We start from the raw sequence: 10,860 nt of genomic DNA on the forward strand, positions 1-10,860 counted from the left end.
AACACAAATAAGTGGGTCATGGCGTATGGGAATAAAGGGGACTTGATAGTTTAATGCTATGGTTGGGTTTTACCTTAATTATCTTTAGTAGTTGCGGATGCTTGCTTGAGTTCCAATCACAAGTGCATATAATCCAAGAAGAGAAAGTATGTTAGCTTATGCCTCTCCCTCATATGAAATTGCAATAATGATTAACGATCTTGTTAACAATTGCCTAGGACAATTCCGCACACCGACCCATCATTATTCCACACTCGCTATTTATAATAGTTAAGTAATATATTCTAACTTTATGATAACAACACCTACTTTTATATTTTAGCTCTCTGATATCATGCAAAGTTATCATCTTCATGCCCACAACATAGTTTTATTTCTCGTTTCTAGTTGGAAGCAAACATTTGGTGTACGTAGAGTCGTATTAGTGGCTGATAGGACTTGAGAGAATATTGATCCTACCTTTAGCTCCTTGTGGGTTTGACACTCCATGCTTATCACTTCCACCATTGGAAATTGCTACGATGATTCCCTGCATTTGGGGATTATCAAGCTCTTTTCTGGCGCCGTTGCCGGTGAGCAATTGTGTGGGGTTGATATTTTCGTGTATGCTTGTTTGCTTTCTTCACTAAGTAGATTTTGTTTTCCCTTTTGTTTCTATTTAGTTGTGGGTGAAACAAACAAAAAAATTCAAAATACAAAAAAAATATACTTGCCTCTTATGCCTAAAAACTTTTTCAAAAAGAGAAGTGATTGGAAAGTTATGCATTGGAGAAGTGAGGGTCGACCTTGAACACGTGTGTTCATGCTCATGGAAACAATGTAGAATTTTTCATGGAAGTTTCTCAGAAATATTTATCCCCTTGTATATATATCCATTGTATTATAAAAATAATGTTCCAAGCTTTGGTTGTAGGATGATTAGATTGCTTGTTTACTATGTGCAGTGCAAAAAGCAGAAACTTTGGCTGTAGCGTGTGAATTTACATTTTTTACCGGAAAGCCAAATAGTTCTGAAACTTTTTGCACAGTACTTCTATAAAATTTGTTTATATTGTCCTAATTTTTTAGAATTTTTGGAGTTACAGAAGTATACGAAGTTTCCAGATTACAACAGACTGTCCTGTTTTGACAGATTCTGTTTTCTATGTGTTGTTCACTTATTTTGATGAATCTATGGGTAGTATCGGGGGGTATGAACCATGGTGAAGTTGGAATACAGTAGATATAATGCTAATATGAAATTGGAATGAGTTTACAATAGTACCTAAAGGTAGTGATTTACTTTATTATACTAACAGATCTCACAAAGTTTTTGTTATGTTTTGTGTGGATGAAGTGTTCAAAAAACGAGAAGTTACCGATGTGAGAAGAATAAACAGAGGCAAGAGTTCAAGCTTGGGGATGCCCAAGGCACCCCAAGTAAATATTTCAAGGATACTTAAGCATCTAAGCTTGGGGTTGCCCCGGTTGGCATCCCATCTTTCTTCTTCAACAATTATCGGTATACCTAGGTTTTTTTTGTTCACATGATTTGTGTCCTATGTGTTTTTATTTTTCTTTAAGAACCATGCTAGCATGAGATAGCCCTTCATTTTTTTATAGAATTCTTCATGTGCTTAACTTATATCTTTTGAGTATGACCTTATAAAATGCTCTTTGTGCTTCACTTAAATCTTTTGAGTACGGTTTTATAGAATAATTCATGTGCTTCACTTGTATATTTTGAGCTTGGACATTGGTTAATCTATATTAATTGTAGAATGCTCCATGAACTTCACTTATATCTTTTGGAGTATGAATAAGACTATCATCGAAAGTGGGTTTGGAAGAGTGTCAACTTTAGGAAGTAATGATCCCACTATTTTGGAGGGTGTTGAATCTTATTATAATTATGAAAGTGGATTTGGAGAGGTCTTGACTTTATTTAGTAATGACTCCACTATTTCGGAAGAGGTTCCAATTGATTATGAGAGCAAAGTTGCTATCTATGATAATTATTGTGATGACATGTATGCTATAAAGAATAATGTTAACCATGAAACTTGTCATCATAATTTTAATTTTCAATTGGATTATGCCTCACATGATAGTTATTTTGTTGAGTTCGCTCCCACTATTCCGAATGAAAAGAGTTTTGCTTATGTGGAGAGTAGTAAAAAAATTATGCTTGTAGATCATGAAAAGATTCTTTAGGTGATGGTTATATTGTTGAATTCATTCATGATGCTGCTGAAAATTATTATGAGGGAGGAATATATGCTTGTTGGAATTGCAGTAATATCAAGTTTCCTCTCTATGTGCTTAAAGTTTTGAAGTTATGCTTGTTTTGCCTTCCTATGCTAGTTGATTCTTTTTCCCATAAATTGTTTGCTCACAAAATCCCTATGCATAGGAAGTGGGTTAGACTTAAATGTGCTAGTCATACGCTTCATGATCCTCCTGTTATGTTTTCATTCTTATCTCTCATATGAGCATCATTGACATCATCATGACTATCTAGAAAGGCAGCGCTTGTTCGGAGATGACCCAATATTTATCCTTACTGTTTTAGTGTGTTCACATGATTAAACAACTATAGTAATCATGTTTTATAGCTTTTGATTCGATAAAGTGCTAAGTAAGACAGTTGGGATAGCTTACGGTGATAGTTGATTTGATCTTGCTGAAAAAACAGAAACTTTTGCACCCATTGCCAGAATTTTAAAAAATCACAGAAGCGTGATTTTGATATGGAAATTGTACACAAGATTGATATACAAATTTCCCACGTTGTACTAAATTTTTGAGAATTTTTAGAGTAGTAGAAGTATGCTTGCTGTTCAGATCATTACAGATTGTTATGTTTCTGACAGATTCTGTTTTCAATGCATAGTTTGCTTGATTTCTAGTTTCTATGGCTTATATTGCTCAATATAAATTGTAGAAATGATATGGTACAGTATGCATTGTGTGAGAACAATTATGAATCTTGTCTTTGACAGTACCAAAGTGAATGATTTACTCTTTATCATACTAACCCATCTCACGAAGTTCCATTAAGTTTTGTGTGATCGAAGTTTTCAAGTTTTGGGTGAGATATCGATATCAGGAGAATAAGGAGTGGAAAGACCCTAATCTTGGGGATTCCCAAGGCACCCTAAGGTAATATTCAAGGAATACTCAAGCGCCTAAGCTTGGGGATGCCCCGGAAGGCATCCCCTCTTTGGTCTTCAAAACCATCGGTATACCTTACTCAGAGCTATATTTTTATTCATCACATGATATGTGTTTTGCTTGGAGCGTATTTTCATTTTACTTGTTGTTTGAATAAAATCATTGTATCTGAAATCTTTAATGAGAGAGAGTCCTCCCATGGCTATTTAATTACTTCACTACTCATTATTCTTCACTTATATCTTTTTGGAGTAGTTTCTCATTTACTCACGTGCTTCCCTTATATCCTATGTGTAAATGGTTGAATGAATTGAATATCATAAATCTGAATTTATATATGATTCATATGCTTATCCCATGAGGAGTGATGCACTAGTAGAAAAAGGGCCAATTATCCTTGTTCGTAAGGGCCTTTTGTCCCGGTTTAGGAACCGGGACTAAAAGGTCGTTACTAATGCCCTTGACCTTTAGTCCCAGTTCTTACACAAACCGGGACAGATGGGCCTCCACGTGGCCGGTGCGGCGAGCCCAGGCAGGAGACCCTTTGGTCCCGGTTGGTGGCACCAACCGGGACCAATAGGCATCCACGCGTCAGCATTTCAGGTGCTGGGGTTTTTGTTTTTTTTAAAGGGGGGGTTAGGGGGTTTTGGGGGGTTAATTTAGGTGTTTCATATAGTGTGTTAGCTAGCTAATTAATAGAGAGAAGTGTCCTCTCTGATCTCCGTGCTTGGTCCACGCTACATACTGTACGTATAGAGAGGACTAGACACGCTAGCTAGTAAGCAAATGAAGGAAACAGAAGATCGTCATGAACATATGCATACAGAGAGAAGTGATATCGACCACCTCTCCTTCTCTGAGAGATTGGTCGAACAACAAGTTCGCGTATATCTATCTGACGCTACTGGCTACATATATACAATATAATTATCTCTTACAATATAATATCCTAATTAAAAACCAACTCATTAGGGTCCACATGGTATTCTCCGTCTTTAGCGATCACGTGGTCAAGAAAGAATGCCGTTAATTCCTCTTGAATTCCTCGCATACGATCTGGTGGTAGGAGTTCATCCCGCATTCGAAATATCTAATTTGAAGAAGGGGGTCAATACATATATATGAATAAATGAAACTGAACACAAATGATGGTAATAAAATAAAATTGTGAATATTATTATTTACACACTTCATATTGTTTGTCAGAGTAGCCCCGCTCACAGGTCGTGTAGCGGATGGACTCGCAAATGTAGTATCCACAGTAATTATTCCCTTGTTCCTGCCACAACCACTTTACAAGAAATAGAGGTCAATCAAACTGATAATTAGCAAGCATGCTAAATGGTATTGATGAAACTAGCACTTGAATCACTAGGAGATGCGTGGAACATGCTACTATAGTACTTACTTTCGGGTGTCTAAATTGCAGCTTCTTCGGCAGTCCCGGAGTTTTTGAGGTGAATTTATTCCAAACCATGCCAGACAAAGAAAACAATTACTTGATATCAGGAAATGAACAAATTGAAGTTGCCGATATGGTGCGACAATGATTGATTTAACTTGCTTCTCTAGAATTTTAGTCATGTCCGCATACTCCTTGGGATCTTTTCGTCTCGAGTCTAAGACGGTTACTAGTCCCTGCTCAAGCTTAATCTCTAGGAGAATATAGTGGAAGATGCGCACGCATGCATAACTCATGAATTACATTACTATAACCTCGACTAATAAGGGAAACCGAATATGCACAAGACAGTAGCACTCACTGGAATTCGTAAGGGAAGAGTATTATAGCTTTGTTTTGATTTAATACAAATGATTGTAGCAGCTTGGCCTCGGTATCTTTGGCCATTTAACCATATATGCATCTATGAGATTTGTGTTAATGAACCCAATATCACCGATTTGTCTTTTCTTCAATTCGGCGATCTTCAATCTGCATAATATAGTGAGGATAATTAAAAATACATGCAATGAAAGAGCTGACCTATATATAGAGACTTAATGACAGAAGTAGTAGTACTTACAGGCAGTAGCAAGTGATCATTAATTTATCGAGGGCCTTTAGATTGAAAAACTCGAAGAACTCCTCAAATGGAACATTCAACAATTCAATTCCAACGAGGTCATGCTCCTCTCTAACACTCAGCGTCAAAATATTCCTCCCCTCAGACTCTCTGCAGGTTTTCATGTACCAATCATGGAATCTTCGCATCATCATTGTTAGAGATCTTTCATCTCTGACGAGAGGCTTCCCGTACACGTATTTGTGTTCGTCCACCTCCAAGAAATCATAATGTACATCGTCGGGCAGGTAATCTTCAAGATTGTTATAACCGGGCACCATTGTCCTGCCCGGATGATTAGCAACGATATCGCTAGACACCTGGAGCGGGGGGAACGATTGGTTTGCTTGTTCGCCGAGCTGGGCAACTTTTTTCCCAGCTCGTCGTTCTGCTAACCTTTGACCACTAACAGTACTTCTCGACCGCTCCGCTTCGATAAATGACTTTTTAAGAATGCACTCATAATTGCCTTTCGCCAGAGACTTTGGTGGTTTCTTCAGGGCAGCCAGAGTATGCTTCGCTTTTACCGGATCTATCTTCTCCTCCGGAGGTGGATGTTTCTTTGCTTTCACCCCTTCAAAGAAGTTGTTCACTTTGGCTTGCACGATCTTCGTGTTTTCCTCCTGGCTCCTCTCATATGGTAACTTCTCTGGAGTCTTCAGAGAAGGACCGTATCTGTATTGCCTGCCTCTGGCTATACCGCTAGACATCAGAGCAGACGGAGTGGCTGTGGCTGTCTTTCCTTTCTTACGAGGCGGAGGAGAAGGATGACGCACCGGAGAGCCAAAGCGGCGGCGGGTCTCTTCCGCCCTTATTGACGAAGCGGAGAAGGAGGAGGCTGGCTGCCCGGGCACGCCGGTGCAGGCGGAGAAGGAGGCGGAGTGCCGCCACGCACCGGAGAAGGAGGTTGAGTGCCCTGATCACTCACCATAGGAGGAGGCGGAGGAGGAGGTGGAGTGCCCTGACTCGCCGGAGGAGGAGGAGGAGGCAGAGGCATCCAGTTCGGAAGGTTGATGAGCTCCTTCCGTCATAGGCATGGACTCTTCAGAGAAGAACCCAGCCGAATCTCCCCTTCACCCGTAGTGTGGTCAAGCTTAAGGTCCTCAAATCCATCTGTTATTTGATCCACCATCACCCTAGCATATCCTTCTGGAATAGACCGGAAGTGGTAGGTTGTGCCAGGTTCAGTAGGTAAAACAGAGCCAACAGCCGCCTTGACTTTCAATGTCATCCATCGCGCCATAAGGAGGCAATGTTGAGACTCCGTGATAGCATCCACGGGGTAGCTAGCAGGAGCCGTGAAGACAGGCTCTAGCTGCTGAGTCTGCTTGGTGGAAGCCATGCTGCTTCTCCGCTGAGATGGTGGGGTAGCTTCAAGGGAAGCTTCGGCAGGTCGTTTGCTGCGATCTGCTTCTCGTTCCTCTAGCCCTTGTACCCTTTCATGCAGCGCCTGCAGTTGGCTATGCTCCACTTTCTTCCTCCTCTCCTGGCTTTTGTAACCCCCTGTGTCCGGAAACCCAGCCTTCCATGGAATGGAGCCTGGCATGCCTCATGTCAGTCCAGGGTGCTCAGGATTCCTGAGGGCCATTGTGAGCTCGTCCTTCTCTCTGTCTGGAACGAACGTCCCATGCCGCGCTTTCTCGATATACTCCTGAAGCCTCCTGGCGGGTATTCGCAGTTGCTCTTCCGTCCAAACGCACTTCCCTGATACAGGGTCCAAGGTTCCGCCAACCCCGAAGAACCAAGTCCGGCAACGGTCTGGCTAGTTCAATGTCTCTGGTTCGACCCTTTTAGCAATCAGGTCATTCTCAGCCTTGTCCCACAAAGGTCGGGCTTTGAGGTAGCCACCTGACCCCGTGCAATGGTGATGCTTCTTCTTCGCATCATTTTTCTTGTTTGTCGCTGACATCTTCTTACTCTTTTCCGATGTCTTGTGGGCCACAAATGCGGGCCAGTGATCTTTGATCTTCTCATACTTTCCGGTGAATTCTGGTGTCAGTTCTTCATCGACAAACTCTGTTTTCAGCTCATTCTTCCACCTCCTGAATAGTTCTGCCATCTTCTTAAGAGCATGAGACTTGATCAATTGATCTATAACTGGCTTCTCCGGATCCTCCTCTGGCGGTAGGGTGAAATTTGCCTTAAGCATTGTCCAAAGATCTTCTTTCTGCATATCGGAGACATAAGACACCACAGGGTCTTCATTCTTAGGATTTAACCATTGGTGGATACTGATCGGGATCTTGTCCCTAACAAGAAATCCGCACTGAGCACGAAATGCATCCCTTGTCCAGATGGGTTCAATCGGCTTGCCATCGCGCGTGATTGCTGTGATCTCAAACCTTTCATCCGAGCGCAACTTTTTCTTTGGGCCTCGTTTCTTTACCGAAGTTGTGCTTGATCCGGAGGGCTAGAGAAAAGAAGAAAGATGAGAGTTAATTAATATGTGTACATACTAAAACAATGAATGCATCAATTAGCTAGTCAGCACGGGCTTAACTAATATATATACCTGGTCGGACTCGGTTCGGTCACCGGAGCCGTCATCACGGTCTCCTTCTTGTACCGGCATTGGGTCACCAGAGCCATCATAATCATAGCCTTCTTCTTGTACCGGCATTAATGGGTCACCGGAGCCATCATAATCATAGCCTTCTTCTTCACTACCCTGTCCTTCCAGACCATCAGTGTCGTTGAGAAACGACGCAACGACATCACTTCCTTTCGCGATTATGTCCCCCAACATCGATTCTGTTGCTTCGTCTCGGGGGTGCTCCATAGTTTCTGCAAATATTTACAACATGACAATTATTATTCAAACATGACAGATGGATATATATTAGTGGAAAACGTAGAACTAGCTAGCTAATCACAATAAAGAATCATATTAGTGGTCTCGATGCTGCTTCTCTAGGGTTTGGGGTGGCCTCGAGAGAGTTTGTTGGGAGAGTTTGTCGGGTAGGGGCGCGGCGGGAGGGGGTAGGAGACCAACATCTTTTTTTCTAGGGTTTGGGTGTCCTCGAGAGTTTTGGTCGAGCGAGAGGGCTGGGGGGGTGCTCCCGTGGTATAAGTTATCACGGTCGAGAGGGGGTATATATATCGACCGCCCCTCATGTCGAAGTTATCCGGGAGGGGGTTATATCGACAACGACGACATACATACATGGGAAAATAATGTTATTGGGGAGAGGGTATATCGACCCCCCCTCGTGTTGAAGTTATCGGGAGGGGGTATATCCACAACGACATACCCGATAAAAAAATAAGAAGACAAAAGAAGAAATAAAAAGAGGAGAAGAAGAAAGGAATAGAAATAAGTGATCAAAGAAAAAATAGAAGAAAAAAAGGAGAACAAGAAAGGAATAGAGAAGAAGAAGAAAAAATAGAAAATATTCTATTTTCTCTTCTTCTCCTCTATTCCTTTCTTCTTCCCCTCTTCTTTTTCTTCCTTTTTCCTCTTCTTATTTATTTCTCCTCTTCTTCCTCTCCTCTTCTTCTCCTTTCTTCCTCTTCTTATTTTCCTTTTTCCTCTCATTCTTTTTCTTCTTCTTCCTTTCCTAGCTAGATATTTAAAAAAATTCTAAAAATTAAACTAACCTAAAATGTACTAAATCAGAGAACATATATAGATAAAACTTTTCTAAGAATCTAACTTGCATATACGTATACTTTAAAACAACATTACAATTGAAAAAATACATACATACATATAAAAACATGTAAAAAATACATACATACATATATGAACATACATAAAAATACATATATCTAAAAAGTACATACATACATATATGAAAATCTAAAAACATGTAAAAATAGCATGTATAACTAAAAAAATAGCACGGCGGTGGCGGGGCCGGCAGAGGCGCGGTGCTCAAAGAGGGAGGAGCACGTGGCGGGCGGCGTCGGGGCGAGCAGGGGCGCGGGGAGTGGCGCGGTGACGGTGTCGGGGCAGGAGCGGCACGCGGCAGGGTAGGGGCAGCGTGCGTCGGGGCAGGGACGGCGCGCGGCGACAGCATGGGGCGAGGGTGCGGGCGACGACGATGATGGGCGCGGGCGGCGGCGCCGGCGACGGCGGGGGCGGCGTCGGGGCAGCCTGGCAACGACGATGTGCTCGGCGTCGTCGGGGGCAACTGTGGTGATGAACTCTGCAAAATTGCTAAGTGCTACTTATATACCAGGAGCATTGGTCCCGGGTCGTGGCACCAACCGGTACCAATGCCCCCTTTAGTCCCGGTTGGTGTTACCAACCGGGACCAAAGGTCTCTTTTCAGCAGCCCAAAGGGCGGGAAGCAGAGGCCTTTGGTCCCGGTTGGTGGCACCAATAGGGACTAAAGGTGGGGAATTGGTACCGGTTGATGCCATGAACCGGTACCATTGCACACCTTTAGTCCCGGTTGGTGCCACCACCAACCGGGACCAAAGGCCCGTGTGCTGCCCGCGTCGCGGCCACAATTTAGTCCCACCTCGCTACCTGAAGAGGGGTCGCACCTATTTATAATCGCGACTCTGCCCACCCATTTGAACTCCTCACTATTGCAGGCCTACTAGCCGAAACTTGTGTCTCTGCCAGTGGGCCTGTTGGGTTGTCTGCGAGCCTGAATCCTATCCCAATAGGGTTTCTAGTCGTATTCAGGCCATGGTGGCCGAGTAGGTGGCAATTTTTTTATTTTTCCCAGTTTTTTGTTTTCTTTTTTGCTTTATTTATTTTTTTTATTTTTTTTGTTTTTGTTTATAATTACTTATTTATTCTATTTTATGATAATTCTTTTTGCTATTAAAGTTTCTAACAAAAAAGTTCTTTATGAAAATCTTTTTGCTTTTAATGATTTTGAACAGAAAATACTTTGATAATTTTAGTCTCATAAATTTATTTATGTTATTAAAGTTTATTGTATTTTTTTTATTTTGTTTCTGCTTATATATTTTATTATAGTTTATATTATTTTGTTTCAAATTACTTATTTATTTTATTTTATGATAATTCTTTTTGCTATTATAGTTTTTCTGTGTTCAAAATGCACCATTCAAAGCCACATCATCAATTTACAACCCTTTCTGACTTCATTTGTTATTTTTCATGCATTTACTGATTATTTTGAGCTATAAGACCATGAAATTGAAAAGCATTTTAAATGAACTCTGAAAAGGTTTCAAGTTGGCATGGTATCATCATTTCACCCACATAGCATGTGCAAGAAATTAGAGAGGGTTACGGCAAAAACTGGATGCACTTCGTGTACAAAACGGACAATCTCTTTCGAAGTATCAGGGTTTCATACGGAAACTCGTCTGTTACAAAGGGATTTCATCTTTTTGAACTTATTTGAACTCCATAGTTTTTCTGTGTTCAAAATGCACCATTCAAAGCCACATCATCAATTTACAACCCTTTCTGACTTCATTTGTTATTTTTCATGCATTTACTGATTATTTTGAGCTATAAGACCATGAAATTGAAAAGCATTTGAAATGAGCTCTGAAAAGGTTCCAAGTTGGCATGGTATCATCATTTCACCCACATAGCATGTGCAAGAAAGTACAGAGGGTTACGGCAAAAACTGGATGCACTTCATCTACAAAACGGAGAATCTCTTTCGAAGTATCAGGGTGTCATACGGAAACTTGTCTGTTACAAAGGGAT

The sequence above is a fragment of the Triticum dicoccoides genome, chromosome 3B (genome assembly GCF_002162155.2).
Source record: "Triticum dicoccoides isolate Atlit2015 ecotype Zavitan chromosome 3B, WEW_v2.0, whole genome shotgun sequence".
Lineage (NCBI taxonomy): Eukaryota > Viridiplantae > Streptophyta > Magnoliopsida > Poales > Poaceae > Triticum > Triticum dicoccoides.